Source organism: Lactuca sativa, chromosome 2 (assembly GCF_002870075.4).
Source record: "Lactuca sativa cultivar Salinas chromosome 2, Lsat_Salinas_v11, whole genome shotgun sequence".
Lineage (NCBI taxonomy): Eukaryota > Viridiplantae > Streptophyta > Magnoliopsida > Asterales > Asteraceae > Lactuca > Lactuca sativa.
The window spans coordinates 168,348,377-168,365,557 of record NC_056624.2 but is presented as its reverse complement, the minus strand read 5'-3'; the positions used below and the strand labels follow the sequence as shown (position 1 = coordinate 168,365,557).

The 17,181-nt window shown below is 38.1% G+C and overlaps 1 long non-coding RNA gene across 1 annotated transcript; it reads right to left on the bottom strand.

Annotated features, from left to right (window-relative positions):
• Positions 1-351: 351 nt before the first annotated feature.
• LOC111902958 (uncharacterized) lies at positions 352-1,552 on the bottom strand. Its single transcript, XR_002854014.2, has 2 exons — positions 1,080-1,552; positions 352-973 (listed from the first exon to the last, which is right to left on the bottom strand). It is a non-coding gene; the product is annotated as an uncharacterized LOC111902958 (long non-coding RNA).
• Between the last annotated feature and the right edge of the window lie 15,629 nt (positions 1,553-17,181).

Below are 17,181 nucleotides of genomic sequence, written 5' to 3'. Positions count from 1 at the left end.
CAACACCTTTTCACAAGGAAAATGATGTTTTGGAAATCCAAACTTTTTTAATCGTCTAACTAAAAATACGTAATATTAGTATTTATGAAAACACAGATAAAATGATTAAGAAAAGCCACAAAATCATCTATATCACTACTACAAAAAAGATCGATAAATCCGTGAATAATCCATAGATTATCCACATATTTGTTACCCACAAAATCGATTAGTTTCAGATTATCTATGGATAATTTATCCACAGAATATCCACAAATAAACAGCATTTTGCAATATCAACAAAACAATAAACACAAATCTAGAGAGTTTCAAATACAAATTCTATAATTCTATAAACATAAATATAAAAAGTTTCAAATACAACTTTTACGACTTTAACACTCCAAAGTCCAAACTATAGTTTCAAATACAACTTATAGTGATTTTTATGGAAAATTTTCCAAATAAAAAATCTAATATACGACTTTAACACTCCAAACTACAAACATTATAAAAACTTCTACAGCTTGCATATATACAAAGTACAAACTCCTATATAATTCACAGATCATACATAAAAAAAAATGGCTTTAAGCTTTCTCTACCTTGTATCTCGGCAGTGTTTAGATGAATCTGGAATTGATGATTAGATTAGTTCTTCGAGTTTACCTTCTTTCCATAGACTCCGTAGCTTTTTTAAATCTCAATATGATAGTTAACAATACCTATGGTGTTTTGCTATAAGCCACAGATCAACTAAAACTTACTTATGATGTTTTGCTTGTATTTCCAGATTAACTGCAGTTTCGGATACTTTTTTAGTGCGTATTTCAATGCATTTTATTTCTAGACTAAACTGATTTGGTGATTCCAAAAGAAATTAATAGAATTGAATTTGCAATTGCAAGAAACTGAATACATGAGCAAAACAAAGGTTGAAGTCATCTAATTCTGAACATGCGAGGTGTGGGAAAAGAGTTTATCCACCCGACTCCTGAGATGTATGAATATGCATTAGATAAGCAATTCCAGTAGAATCCATCTTCGCATTACCCCCTAAACCTTGAAATTTCAAAGTAATAAAAAGTTAGGCTTTTTACCTCAAGTGTAAAAAGATGGGAAAGAAGAGAAAGAGGGAGCGGCAGTGGGCGGATATGGCGCCGGACTTGGTGGCGTCGACTGGTGACTGCAGCGGGACTGGTGGATGCAAATCGACAGCCAAAGTCGTGGTGTCGGACAGTAGGAGACGGAAACACAGGGAAAATGGGGATTTTTGTCCAATTGCTAGAAAGTTAGACAGATCAGCACTAGAACCGACAATAGAGTCAGTGGGATCGGAGCAAATCGACGTTGATCTTCTTCAACATATTTCAAACTCTTATCCAAAAAATTTCAAACTCTTATCCAGTTCGAGCTAGGTTGGGTTTTTGGTAATATATTTTTATTTGATTTATTGATTTTTTTTTCCGTCTATATTTATCCTTTCAAATTATTAAACTGTACTCATTTAGTTTTTATAACCGTTTACTCTTGGTTAGCCGGAAAAATGACTTAATATGGTAATATATTTTTCATTTTGTACACATTTAGTCTTTAATAGTTTTGTACACATTTAGTCTTTAATATTTTTTTGTTTCAAAATAAGTCATTTTAATTTTTGTACTCATTCAGTACTTATGAATGTTTTTTTAGGTTTTTCTCACGAAATCTTATGTGGGACAATCATTAGTGTGTGCGACTATTGCTGTTTATGTGTAACATCTCATTTTCACAACAAAAACTTTTCATTTTTAAATAAGGCAAAACTCCCTAATTATAAATCAATTATTAAGAAAAAACATTTATTCTAAAATTTATCGAAAATCAGAGTAATATAAGAAACGTGGAATCCTCAATACTGTTGATGAGTGTGTATAGTCATGTCTTCGCCTTCCCACGATCAACGATAGAACCTGAAAACATAAGCAACTGGGTAAGCATAAAATTTAGTAAGTTTCCCCCAAAATACCCGATACAACAAACGTATTATCATGCATAACGGACCCACACTCATCATATTGGAATACATTGGCTCAATCAGTCATCCGACTGGAACGCCAACACACAACAGGTCCAATCAGTCATCGGACTGGAATACCCAGGGTTTATCGGCATGCTGCCTTAACCCAATTGCTCTTCTCGAGCCTCCGTGCCTGCAGCTTATAGCCGATCCACATCAGGTATCTTAGCCTACAACATATAGCAGGACCAGCTCAACCTATCTCGCCACCATATGGCTATCCCACTTAAGATGTGAGAAAAACCTAAAGAAATCATTTATAAGTGTTGAATGAGTACAAAAACAAAAATTACTTATTTTGCAACAAAAAAATATTAAGGACTAAATGTGTACAAAGTGAGAAATATATTACTCTATTAAGTCCTTTTTACCGGCTAACCTGGAGTAGTCGGTTATAAGGACTAAATGTGTATAGTTTTACAAGTTGAAGGGGTAAATGTGGACGAAAAAAATTCAGTGACTAAATGTGTACAAAACAGAAAATATATTACCCTTTTAAGTCATTATCCCTTTCTTTATCTACTGTATCAACAAATATTTAAAGCCACCTAGTAAGCCGTATGATTTTTGAATAATGAGACACAACTTACTGAATTTTAAAAATAATATATTTTAAATCAAAAAATGTCTATTATAGCTTAATATTTAAAACGACATTTTTTGAATAAAGCAAATGTTGATTTAGAAAATGCAAGCATATTTGAGCACTTTTGGAATTAAAAATCACTATATTAGCAACTTCCATTGATTTCTAACTTTTGATTACAGTGATAATAAATAACAATTGCAAATTTTTTTTCGATTGATAAATGATCTTATTTATTTATAAATGGAATTGACAAATGTTTGATGAAATATAAATAGAATGATATCATCATTCTTGGTAGAAGACTGGATGTCTAGAAGCCGACTCCTTCAGTCCTCAGTAAAATCAGTTTGGCATTTGGTCTTTGCACTTTAGACTTTCGATTGGAATTAAAACTAAATGTTAAGTAGTATAAAATATAAATGTATAATTCTAAAATTTATACGTGACGAGTTATAAACGGAGAATATCGGTGATGATAAATACCAATTTCAATAAAAGGATTAACGGATATGGGTCGTTCACGGGTAAACGAATCAAAAACTACGCTCAAAACTCATATATTTCTTACAGGATTAGGTCGGATCAAGGTCAAAACTCACTCCATTTCCAGGTCTAATCAACACCAATTTTTTTAATTGAGTATCTACTCGTGGGTAATATGTTAAGGACATACAATATGCCTTCGTATGATGGGCGTATGTAACACTCGATTTATTGCACGTTTCGATTTAGACCCTTTGGGGGATGTATTGTTTGCAGAATTGGTCCCATGGGAGGGGGTGAATGGTCAACTTTGGGAAAGTTGGAGTACATTGGGCGTACTCCTTGTACGTTAGGCGTACTCATGAAGGCTAGTCGCGGAGCTCATCCACGTACGTTGGGCGTATGTGGAATATGCTTAGCGTACATGACTAGTGTAAAAACCTTAATTTAAGGCTTGTACCCTATATAAACCATAAGATAGCCTATTTTGCCTTGTTTAACCAGCCTCCATACCCTTAAAACCTCCAATTCGTTCCTTGGCATTTGTGTTGTGCTTTTAAGCTCTTGAGAAGCCTTTGGTGGGGGTTATGCATCTTGAAGTGGTAGAAGAAGAAGCTCGAAGACTCATTCTTTAGAGGAGAGCCTTGAGATCCAGCTTTAGCACCTTTATTTCGTGGCTTGTAAGGTATGAAGTTCAAAGCTTGTCAGCCCATTTCATTGATCTATTCGTTGTCTTGTTTTTGGTCATTTTGGGTTCCTTTGGTTGGTGATTGTGAGCTATGGTCGTTTTTGAAGCTTATCCTTGTAGATCTGGACACATTAAGGGTTTCTTGAGCATAAAGGTGCAAACTTTATGGTGGTTTTGGTCTCATGCATGTATTAAGTCATTTATTAAACTCTTTTGAGCTCTAGAGTCCCATTAATCCATGCATGCACATAAAGGTGGCAACTTTATGTGATTAAACACCTTAAGGAAGTTAGAACTGAGTTTGGGTCGAAGTCTTAATCGATTAAGAGCTAAAATTGGAAATTTGGTCAAGTTGGTGAGTACACGGGGCGTAACAAGCATGTACGCTACACGTACAAGCCCTTTATCGTGTACATTGAGCGTACAAGCTAAGTACGCCCCTCGTACTCAACAGGTTGGGCTTAGGTTGTTTTGGGATCTCGGTTTTGGGCCATGTTGGTCTTTGGTTGTCTTAGGCCTTGTTGGGCCATCTGAATTCTATTATTGAGTTTTTGAGATTTTATTGGACTTTCTTGGGTGAAGGCCCATGAAAGGGATTTGGCCTAATTTGGAAAATTGGGCCACATTTGGGCTTTGGGTGATTATTTTAGATTTTAGGCTTTTTGGACCATTGGATTGGGCCTTGGCATTGGGCTAAGTTTGCGAAAGGGTAAAAAGGTCTTTTACCTTAATTTGGACTCTTAGTGCGATTCAGGATCCAATTATGATTGGATGTTATTTTGTGATTAATAGCATGGGGATTTTAGCGGATTTGTAGTTAGAGATTTATCTGTGGGTTTTAGCTTTTTGAGGTGAGTCTCCTCCATCTATCCATGGGTCGAAGGCACCAATGTTGGCCCATTATTTAGCTATGTAGAATGCTAGTTGTTGTTTGACATTTGTATTTGTGCTTGTATGATCGGGTTGAAATATACACTAGGACGGTGCCCATTATGGCATGTTCGGGTTGAAATATACCCCAATGTGGGGTCCACTATCGTATGATCAGGTTCAAATATACCCCCGGGCAGGGCCCATTATGGCATGAACGGGTTGAAATATACCCCAGGGTAGGGCCCACTATCGTATGATCGAGTTGAAATATACCCCAAGGCAAGGCCCCAACACGGGGCCCATACTTGCTTATTGGGTTGGAATATACTCCAGGGCTAGGCCCAGTTGTATGTTTGGTATGTGGTATTTTGGGAAACTCATTAAGCTTTGTGCTTACAATTTATTTTTATGGTTTTAGGTACTTCTGGTTCGAAAGGGAAAGGCCCAACTTGATCGCAGCGCATACACTCATGTTTTCCGCAACTTTGTGATTTTGGGATTGTACTCTAATAACTGTTTTATTAAGAAATACTTTCAAATGTTTGATTAAAAGATAAATGGGTGTTTTTATTATGTTAAAAATGAAACTTTTACCTTGAAATTTTGGGATGTTACAAGTTGGTAGCAGAGCCTTGGTTTGAGGGATTCGGGCACACTCTCGAGTGCGATTATACTCAAATTGAGGAATTGGTAATCATCCTTAAAAGAAAACGAGTTTTAAAAAGAGTTTTTTTTTTTTAAAAAAAAAGGGAATAAATTTGTAAAAGGAATTTGTAAAGACAAAAGGGGTGTGATGCGTGCAATCAGCCGAGCTCAAGTAAGTGATTCCTAGAATACCCATACATGTTTGTTTTGATAGATTGACTTGATATCTGATGCCTTGTAGCCTAGGGAGAAGTGGATGCTATGCTAGATTGTGAATATGTATGGGTATTAGTAATGCTAAGTGTATGCTTTAAAAATTGTATATAGTTTGGATCATATAGACCTAGAATGATTAATTTGGCCTTATTTCCTGTTCCTCGTTTGGTTGTGGTCCTACGATAGAGTCTTTTATTCGACAGTCTATTTGATCATGTATTGTGTATAATTTACATGCATAAGGCAATCGACAATGAGAGAGGAAGTTTCTAGCGTGAGATATAGTATGTGAGTTTGAATGTTCTTTGGTTATTCTATGGATTGGAGTGCTTCAGTGGGTTTAGTTGTGTTGTTTAGTGATCATTTCGAGTATCAGTTTGAGAAGGTGACTTAGAGGATTTGGGATGATTCTTGAGGAAAGTATGGATAGGTGTGGAAGGTAGTATTGGGCCCGTACTATTGAAAGCACAGGATCCATACTCGAACCGGGGAGAGTCTTGGAGAATCTAGGAAGCATGTGGGATGAGTATTCTTGTGTATGTTCTGATCATTGTATATTGTTTTTCAGTTGGTGATGAGCACTCAGGAAGGAGGTTCAGGTTCCAATTCTGGCTCGGGTGCAGTTAATGAGCCGATTAGCGAGCAGATGCGGGAGTTTCAAGACCTTCTTTAGACTACGGTGACTGTGGCAGAGCTCACTGCCAAGTTCTGGGAGAGGGATTTATTGATTCTGCAATATGCAGCAGGTGACGAACTTATGAAGGTAAGGTATCATGATATGCAGATGGATGACATTAAGGAGTTTGTGAGTATTTCAGGGTGCAAGACCCTAAATGATATGATTGCTAGAGCAGTGAGCGGGAGATTGATTTGAAGCACCTGGGGAAGAGGGGACTAAAGCATGTGTATGTAGTTGAGGGTCCTGCAAAGAAACCCATGACTTTAGATCAGCAATTGAGGGGCCAGCAGGCCTGGGGTCAGTACACCACGTGCGGGAAGCAGCACGAAGTGGCTCACCGTTCTAGGGGCATGGGTTGTTACAAGTGTGGAAGGGTTCGTCATGTCAGTCAGGAATGTCCTCAGGGGACAAGCACTTTATGTTTTCACTGCAATCAAGTGGGCTACAAGACGGCCGATTGTCCGATGTTGAGGGGCGGAGAAGTGAGTGCAACTGCTCCGGTTACTTTGAGGATCACTGTTGGTCGTGAGGGTAGGGTAGGAGCCCCATCAGAGAGGAGCCGAGCATTACAGTGTCAGTCAGGGGAGACCAGGGTTCCAGCAGGTGATATTGCAAGTATGTTATCTTTTCTTTCTCCTTGATTATTATCCGTAATTATATTGCTGTGTAGTTTTGTGTTGGTTTGGGTAAGCATGATCTTTGGTTTAGTCTCTGTTAATGTCTGGGTTATATCATCAATAATTGGTATCTGCCTTTTTGCATGCCACGAATCATTAGTGGGTCGTATCTTGTTGAGCGGGTTTCAGTTTGTTCAGTTGTGTTCCGGTTCTTTGATGTGTCAATTCAGGGGTATCGATTGGAGGGTCTATGGTTAGGTTTAGCGGGTTAGTTCTCCAGTGAAGTCGGAGCTCAGTTGTTTTAGCATTTGATCGGGTGGGATCAATGGTCGTCTATGGAAGAACTTTTTGGTTCAATCACTACCATTGCTTGGGAAGGAGCGGTAGCAAGAAGATGGTAGTGGCAATCCCATGAGCTTCGTTGGCTACTGGGATTGCCAGGGGAATTTATTTCTTGCAAAGGTTATGGTCTTTGTCACCAACATAAAGGACTTAAGGATTTGCGTGTTGTATCATGGGAAGCGTTTGGGTTTGTCGAACTTGCTGAGATTTCGGGGAGTGTTCGTCTGGATTTCAAGAGTTGTGTGGTTATTAGGACTAGCTAATGATGGAACATTAGCATTGGTAAGCGTAGGTTGTCAGTGGTTTAAATTATAAGGATGTAGGATGGGTTGGGAATCCATCAAACTTTGTGGGATGGGAGAGCTTCGACGAATCCAAGTGGGGGAGAATCGTTCAGGTTTCCGGAAGCTGAATCAGGCATGAAACTAGGATGAGTTTCACATCCCATTTGGGAGGGAAGACGACTCAATTGGCCGTTTGGATTGAAGATTGTGTAAGTTGGGAGTCAGGAAACTTCCAACAGCTGGTTGTCATCTTCTTGGTGATGGATAACAGGCATATAGATGGATCCAAAATAAGAGTTGTGTTAGAGCCTCTCTTCCTGTTCTTGTCTGATTAAGGCTTTGGGGTTCGAAGTATGACTCGAACACCTAATTGGGGTATAGTGAGATGCATGTTCGACTCTGTATGAGTACGGATGGATTGGTAAATGAGCGGTAAGACCATGGGCGGTGGCTATGGCAAGATAAGAGTGTTGTAAGAATGTCGGGTAGCACATAGCATTCACCGGTCCTTGAGTAGCGGTGAGGTCATGACAAATCTATGATTTGGCTTGCAGATTTCATCAGATGGATTAGACCATAGTAGGTCAGTTTGTAAGACTATAGAAAGGCCACATCATTCATGGAATTAAGGAAGCGGTGGGCCGTATGAGGCCGGTTGTGATATAATACTACAGCCCAAGAAGAAATCGATAGAGAACCATACATGATTTATGGTAAACCAGCTGTTGAACAAGCGACAGGACCTAGTGCTATGGTTTTGGATACTAATATTGCACTTCAAATGCAAATGTGTCAGTAAGCCAAGAAAATCAAGGAAATGAGAAGTCTAAATCTAATAAATTGGTGTCTAAGTTTGGTGTTCCCATTCGTGATGAGTCTGTGTTTAATGTTAAGACTGATGTTTTTGTTTGTGGTGATGTGATGTCTAAAACTGAAAATTCTAAAAAATGTGGTGTTGATTTTGAAAAATCTATCAAATCTGACACTAGTGCATCCACACCTTTTACATCTGTCACACAGTCTAACTCTTGCACATGCACATGTGGAAAAGTTAGAAAAGTAGATAAAAGCATGAAATATGATCAAGGCGGTATCAAGTCTAATGATAATAAACAAATTTGCTTCAATTGTGGTACTACCGGGCATATTGCTCGAAATTGTTTTAATAGAGCATTTGTGCATTTTCCTTCACCAACGAGAGAGAACGAGTCTCGAGGAAGGTCTTTAAATATAAAGTCCTCGAGATCTCATCCTCGAGATGATGATTGGAAGGTTAATCAAAAAACGAAAAAGGTAGTTTTTCAAAAGAACAAATAGGTTTTCAATAACAAAGTCACAAACAGTTTGCCAAAATCGATCAAGGCTAAGCCAAGATCGGTTTCGTCAAAGAGTTGATTTGGATCTTCAACCACTTCTGGTAGAAAATCTAACTGCTCAAAGAAAACTGAAAAGAAAAATGTTTCAAAATCACCCGTGATTCTTAAGAAACCTAAATACCAGTGGGTGCCCAAATTAACTTCCAACCAATCATCATCATCCTTTGAGAGTGCTTTAAATAATGATTCAAAATCAAAAAGTTCAAAAGATAAGTCTATGATCGTAAAGGGTCAACCCAAGAAAGCAATGACTTGGGTCCCTAAGTCTAAATGATCCCGCTCATTTGCAGGGACAGTTGCGGAGGAATGTCGTCATACCTTGGTATGTTGACAGCGGCTGCTCGCGACATATGATAGGAGACATCTCCCAATTGAACGACATTCAAACTTTTAATGGGGGATTCATTTCCTTTGCGGGCGGAGAAGGCGGAAAAATTACGCAGAGAGGAACTGTGACAAACGGAGTGTTGAGTTTCGAGAATGTCAATTTTGCTCCCGAGTTAAAATATATCTTGTTGAGCATCTCTCAGATTTGTGACAAAGGTTATTCAACACATTTTACTGATAAAGAGTGTATGATCCTGAAGCCATGCATTGTCATCCTGGATGAGTGGTTTCTTGTCAAATCAAAGTGGGATGGAAATGCTTATGTTATTGACATGAATTGTAATGTTGTGGCACCTGCCTCTTTTCAAAGGTCTCAGAAAAAAATGCAATGTTGTGGCACCGAAGACTCGATCATGCGAACGCTAAGAATCTAAATCATCTAGCTAAAAATGAAATGGTGCATGGCCTACCTGTCAGAGACTTCATAACATTTGAAAAGTGTGTGTCATGTGCCCAGGGAAAGCATCATAGAAAACCACACCTGCCAAAGCAGGTCAATTCAATCAGCTAGGGCTCCAATTATTGCACATGGACTTATTTGGTCTGGTTAATGTCCTCAGCATCAACAGAAACTCGTATTGTTTGGTTGTGATCGATGACTTCTCTCGTTTTATGTGGATTTTCTTCTTATCCAACAAAGCTAGGTTTGCTGATCTAATAAAAAAGTTCATTGTGATGATTGAGAACCAAAAAAATAACCGGGTGAAGGCACTTCGTACTGATAATGGAACTGAATTCAAGAATGCGGTTCTTTATCACTTTTGTGCAGAAAAGGGAATAGTGGGTCAATATAGTTTAATTCGCACGCCTCAACAAAATGGTGTTGCTGAACGAATGAATCGAATGCTACAAAACGCTGCAAGGACGATGCTTTGTGACTCCAAATTACATGTTTTCTTTTGGGCCGAGGCGATTAACACAGCTTATTATGTTCAAAATCGTGTGTTAATCAACAAAGCTCAGATGAAGACTTCGTACGAAATTCTTTATGGTCATAAGCCATCAGTCAGTCATTTCCGTGTATTTGGTTGTCCTTGTACCATTCTTCACCTGGAGTCCAACCCGAAGTTTAATGCAAAAGTTGATGACTGGTATTTTGTGGGGTATGCTGCTCGCACTGCATACAGGGTCTACAACAAAAGAACAAAGCAAATTGTAGAATCCTTCGATGTGCGTTGGCTGGAGGAGAATGAAACGGATGCTAGAGTAGGTCCTGATTGGCTGTTTAACTACACATCATTGTTCAAATTGTTCAACGTGTGTTTAGATGGTTTATCTGGTTCTATTTCTGGTTAGAAGACTGTACTTGAATATGAAGACGAACAAGTTGTTTACAGACCACCAATTGTGTCTTCTTCAATTTCTGCAGTGGGATCATCTGTTCCTCTTGCTTGTCCAGAATCTCCAGCTCAACATGATGCTTCAGATGTTGATGACACTCCTCTTACTCCCGTTGAAAGAGAGTTCATGTCTTCAGATCCTTCCGCTGCTACTCAAACTTTCATGGAACTTCTCTTTCCTGAGCAAATTGCTAATGAGTTTGTGGCTAATTCTTCTAATGAGACAGGCTCGTCTAAAGTAAATCTTTCAGTAAATGATGGAGTTATCAACATTCACAATCTTCCTGTTTCACTCAATGACATCAGCCAGGAGATACCCTCATGTATTCAATGCGATCATCCTATCGAGAATGTCACTGGCCAGCTGGGTGATGGTGTAAAACAAGAAGTCAGAGTGGAGATGTAAATACATGTCTCTATTCTTGCTTTATCTCTCAAATTGAGCCCAAGAATGTTGAAATGGCTTTGAATGAGCCCAGCTGGGTAGATGCTATGCACAAAGAGTTAAATCAATTTGAAAAGCTTGGGGTTTGGTTGGTTGAGTTACCTAAGGGCAAAACGTGCCTTGACACTAGGTGGGTATATCACAATAAACAGGATGATTTTGGAGTCATAGTGTGAAATAAGGCGAGATTGGTGGTTCGTGGGTTTAGACAGGTCGAGGGTCTTGACTACACAGAGGTTTATGCTTCGGTGGCTCGCTTAGAGGCTATCCGTATCTTCCTTGCATATGCTTCTTACATGAACTTCACAGTTTATCAGATGGATGTCAAGAGTGTCACACCCCAAAACCGAGAACGGTGGAATACGTTATGGGGTGGAGGACGTCATGTCAAGTATCACAACATATGTAGTATAGTAATCAAAGTACAACAACCATTGCATTAATAGTAATAATTTTACATAAGTTACATTTCATAGCAACATCAAAGTAAATACATGACATAATATAGATGCAGCTCGGTTCTAGTTTGACTTCGCAAAAGCTCCCAGGATGTACCTGTTTATCGATGACCTGAGAATACAAGTTATTTTGAAAGCGAGTATCAACATTTTTTTATAATGCTGGTGAGTTCATAAGTATTTAGTGTTATTTGTATAAATACGCATTTTTATTCAAAATAACTTTATGAAAGATAGTAGTCTAGAATCTATAGTGTATTAGCGTTCTTTCCAGAAAATCCTATATTTTCTAAATAAAAGCAGTCTTCTACTAAGACTCGACAGATTTATGTTTTAAGGAGTAATTTCCCCAAAATACTATCATTACCAAAATACAGTTTTGACTTTAAAGGAATTATGAGAAAATCACAAGTAAAAATACTAGGGGAAAATAACACAATCCTTAGCAGTAATACTGCTGACTAAAGAAATTGAAAACATAGACTCCAGGAGAGTATCGAATGAATGATAAGCTTGGATCAGTCTAACACAAGGAAGCATAGACTCCAGACAGTATCGAATGAACGATACAGCTAGCAAAGTCTAAAACAAGGAAATACAGACTCCAAACAGTATCGAATGAACGATACAGCTAGCAAAGTCTAAAACAAGGAAATACAGACTCCAGACAGTATCGAATGAACGATACAGCTAGCAAAGTCTAAAACAAGGGGTGAATGCAAACTCATATGTAACCATGTTGATCGACGATAGAGTATCCGATGACCCTCCAGGTCACGCATAGAGTTAGTGACATTATGTCACTCATGGGCCTTACCGGCGCAGACTATAGCTAGCAGTCAGGATGCGGGAGTGTCAGTCCCGTATAGATCTATACACATGATGTTCGCTCTCCCTCCAGGAGACTCTGGTTACACGGAGATGGTGCGATGAAGCGTCGTAGAGGGAAATAGGGTGTCACATTCTAAAGTATTATAGTAATAGTATAGACTCGCAAGTGAACTGACTCCTGAGTAGATCTTCGTACTAGAGAGAGAGAGAGAGAGATAGGGAGAGAGATAGATAGAGAGAGAGAGATAGAATCTCCTAACTATTCCTATAATAGTTACTAATGTTTCAGTTATATGAATGATGAATGGAAGGATGCCCATGCTACCCAAGGGAAATAAACTGGTTGATGGAAACCTTTATGTCTATACATGTATACATGATATATAACTAATATTTAAACGACCTTCGGACGGATAACCGATACCCACTAGACCACATCCCAATGAGGAAAAGGAAATAGGGTGAACTAGCCGTTCTAAGTCCTTTAAACATTATTTACATAACTATACAAATATAGGCATGCATTTAACAAAATAAAAGCATAGAAGAAAACTTTGGTAAAACCTTTGGAAAATCTTTACAACTTGATGTCATTTTATAAAACAAGCTTTGAAAACCTTTGGAAAACCTTTGGAATACTTTTGATAATCTAAAAGAGAAATTCATACTTTAACAGGATTTGGAAACGAGATTGGAAAACCTTTTGTTGAATGAAGCAGTTTAACATGTAAAAATCCATTTGCTATACAGTTATTAATCACATCTGATTTATCTAATAACTATATAATTCAACTTGTATTCCCCCCCCCCCCCATAAAAATAGTTAAAATTATTTAAAAGGTTGATTTAGGGGTATGAAATCACCTGCAGCGAGTGGATCGGATGGAAGTGTCGGTTGAGTGCTCGGTGTCAAGTGAAGACTTGAACACACTTAGGCATCGTTTGGCAGGTGGGACTGGATGGAACTGGACAGAACATTTTTTATTCAGGGGGCGTTTGGCATGTCTGGAACAAGAACAAAGTGGGACATTGACCAAGTCCAATGGGACTAAATGATAAAATTTTAGTCCCACCCAAAAGGGTGGAACACATCGCAACTTAAACAAAATTGACGAACATATCCTTGTTGTGTTTAAACTGTCGACCACCACTCCTTTCACCTTCCCACGATAACCTTAACCCTTCCCCCATTTAAACTCACTGCTGCCACCATCAGTGAACCTCCTTCACCTGTTCACACAACACACGCCCCGTTCAAAATTCTGGTCCTGCAACTTTCTCATTTTCTCCTTGCATACATGTTCCATTCAACACCTGTGCTCAAGATAAGAAAAAAAAAATTAATCGACTTAATCTGAAAACTCTCACGATGTAAATAAGAGTTTAAGCACTCATTTTTTAGAGGACAAACAAAAGTTTTTTTCTATATATGTCGAAATCTTTCACTCATTACCAGAGGTGTTTTCCTCGTTTCTGTCTCGATGTTTCTTCTTTCAGCAATACTTTTTATTGATAATGGAGCTTTACCTCATACGCTGTTTGGTGGAAGATTTAAATGGTATCGGGTTTAGATGATGGACAAATGTTTGAAATGGTGCAGAACATGACTTTCAAGTCAGTGTTTACAGAGTTTGAGATAAATATTAAATGGTGTATGACGTTGGTTAAGATGGTGGCCCTGTTCATCGTGAGGAAGAAATAAATAAAGTAAAGATGGATACATTTTTCATATTCCAATTCCAATCCATGTGCACCGACTAAATACATTTCCACTAGCATCCTATGAGATTATATATGCCATTTAATCAGATATTATTCTGTGTAACATCAATGTTTTTAATTAGGTGTTCTTCTAGTTTTAGTTTGTTAGGTCGATTTTTTTGATTTAGTATTTATTTCAAATCATATATACGGCTTTAATGAAGATTTCCTATTCTTATTACTAGTTAATTATGAATACATGTTAGCTATTTGGTTATTTCATAAGGAAAATTTAGTAATTTTAGTATCTTGTTCCACCATGTTCTAGACTTGCCAAACACTATACAAGTAACTTGTTCAGTCCAGTCCAGTCCAGTTCTGTTCTGTTTTGTTCTGTCCAGTCCAGTCTAGTCCACTTACCAAACGATCCTTAATGACCCTAGTAACATATGAAGACATATGTTTACATATAATTAGTGATTATAACACTAATTAAACACGTATAAACATCCTAATGCGAAGAAAAACACTTTGGTCAAGTGCTAGGAGGCTATTGGGTTGCAATAAAGAAATGTATGGCTTTATACGGAAGTGTATGGTTAAATGACCATGTTTGTTGGAGTTTGTGGCCCAGGGGAGTTTACTGCTGGCTGTAAACTCTCAATTGGGTCACTAAAAGGGTCTTAAAACTATTATAATCTAAGTGGTTAAGTGTTTTAAGGCCTAAACAAGAGATTGGATGAGTTTAAGGTCCAATAATGGTCTTGTGTGGAGTTTACGGCCTGGGGACCACTTCCCCATGAGTTTACGGTCATAAACTCATGGCATGAAGTGCCAAATTGTTGATTCAAGTCCCTAAATTATTGAGGTATAATTCTAGGTTAATGTCCAAGGCTAGGTGAGATGATTAGGGCACATTTTGCACCATTAGAGGGAGTTTACAGCCTAAGGATACCTTGGGCCGTAAACCCTCATTCAACCCTCCAAAACTTGATGTTTAAGGTTCATAACACTTCAAGGGCATGATTTAAGCTAGTCTCTAAGCACAAGGAAGGAGTTAGGGGCATTTTGGCACCCTTTTTAAGGGTTTACGGCCTAAGAAGTTCTTGGGCCGTAAACACCTTGTTCATGTCATTTTGGGGTGATTTCAATGCTATAAGGACATGAAATAAGCTTTAACACATTCTAGGGTAGGAGAACTTACAGTTTGGGGACGAAAACTTGAAGATTTTTGGAAGAATTTGGGTTTTGAAGAGAGAGGGTAGAGGGAGAGAGAGTATCTAGAGTGTGGAAAGAGTGTAAATGAGGTCCATTCAACCCTTATATAGTGTGAGTTTACCGCCCGAAACTCTATCTTATGAGGTTTATGACATGATTTTTTTGGTGTTAGGGCTTTAGTGGTTACTTTCTAAGACTTGATCGATAAGTGTGAAAAGCTCGGAATACTAAAACGGATTTTAAATTTGCTAAAAGATGGCGGAAATGAATTTGACTTCCAAATGAAGTGTTTGACTATAAAATTTATATATATGAAATATTCGGGTTGTCACAAAGACATCCTTCTAGTACGGCAAGGTAAAGGAAGAATATGTTGATCAACCCCCTGGGTTTATCAACTCGAAGTTTCCTAATCATGTCTACAAGTAGGACAAGACATTGTATGGGTTAAATGAAGCTCCTCGAGCATGGTATGCAACTCTCACAAAGCACTTGCTCGAACAAGGATATTCTCGTGGCATTATCGATCAAACCTTGTTCATCAAGCATGTTGGTAATGATCAGATTCTAGTTCAGATCTATGTTGACGAGATTATCTTCGGGTCTACGATTCTGAAACTATGCAAATAGTTTGAAGGAGTGATGAAAAAGAGGTTCGAGATGAGTTCGTTAGGTGAAATGACCATGTTTTTGGGGCTTCAGGTCCAACAGAAGTCAACCGAAATCTTGCTTCATCAAGCAAAGTATGTGGAGGATATACTTGAGAAGTTCGGGTTTCAAGATGCAAAACCTGCTTTGATGCCAGTGGCCGAGAGACCCCTGTTGACTCCAGATATTGATGGCGAATCGGTAGATCAAACTCACTACAGATCGATGATCGGTTCGTTGATGTATCTAACTGCAATTCGACCAGACATCATGTTTGCAGTTTGTCAATGCGCACGTTATCAGGCTACTCCTAAACTTTCATATCTTATTGCTGTCAAAAGAATCTTTCGGTATATCAAAGGCAGCCCAAAATTGGGTCTTTGGTATCTGAAAAATTCCGAATTTGGTCTATACGCTATTGCTGACAGTAATTATGGAGGTTGTGAGCTTGACAGAAAATCTACATCAGGAGGGTGTCAATTCCTTGGTGGCCGGTTGGTGTCTTGGCAGTGAAAGAAATAGCACACCGTCTCAACCTCAACAGCAAAAGCGGAATATGTTGTTGCTTCTTCTTGTTGCTCTCAAGTTATATGGATCCAACATCAGCTGTTGGATTACGGTTTGAACTATTTAGAAACCCCCATATTTTGTGATAATGAGGCTGCAATTCAGATTGCTAAAAATGTAGTCCAACACTCAAAAACCAAGCACATTGACATCAAAATTCATTTCATCAGAGATTGTTATGAGCGTTCGCTCATTCTGCTGGAACAGGTTCCCACTGCTAATAATGTGGCGAATTTGTTTACAAAGCCTTTTAACAAAGCTCGAATTGATGTGCTTGTGAGCTTTTTGAAAATGATTTGTTTTGAGGATTAATTTTTTGCTTTAGGTTAGTTTAAATTTGCGCATTTTAATTTCATTCTCATCCATGCACAAATTTATGGGGAGAAATAAACAAAAATTAGAAATCAAAAATCCAAAAATAGTGTTATTTCTGTTTTTTTTTTTCAGAAAATACTCCAAAAACCCAAAAACGTTAGAAAATCATAAAATTAAAATTTTATTTCTGTTTTATTTTTGTTTGTAGGTGATGTGAAGGGAAGTGATATAATCATGTGATAACAGGCAATCTGAATCTGCATATGGTACCGAAGTGGAATTGTCTTAGCTCTATGCTTGATACGCTGGTAGGCATGAAAAGTTTTTCAAAATGGGCTTGACTAGAATCAGACGAATTTAAGAAATTTAGAGACTTGAAAAATCAATGACCTAGATAGTTCCATTTAGCTTGACAGTACGACGCTTGGGTAGGTTGAGCAG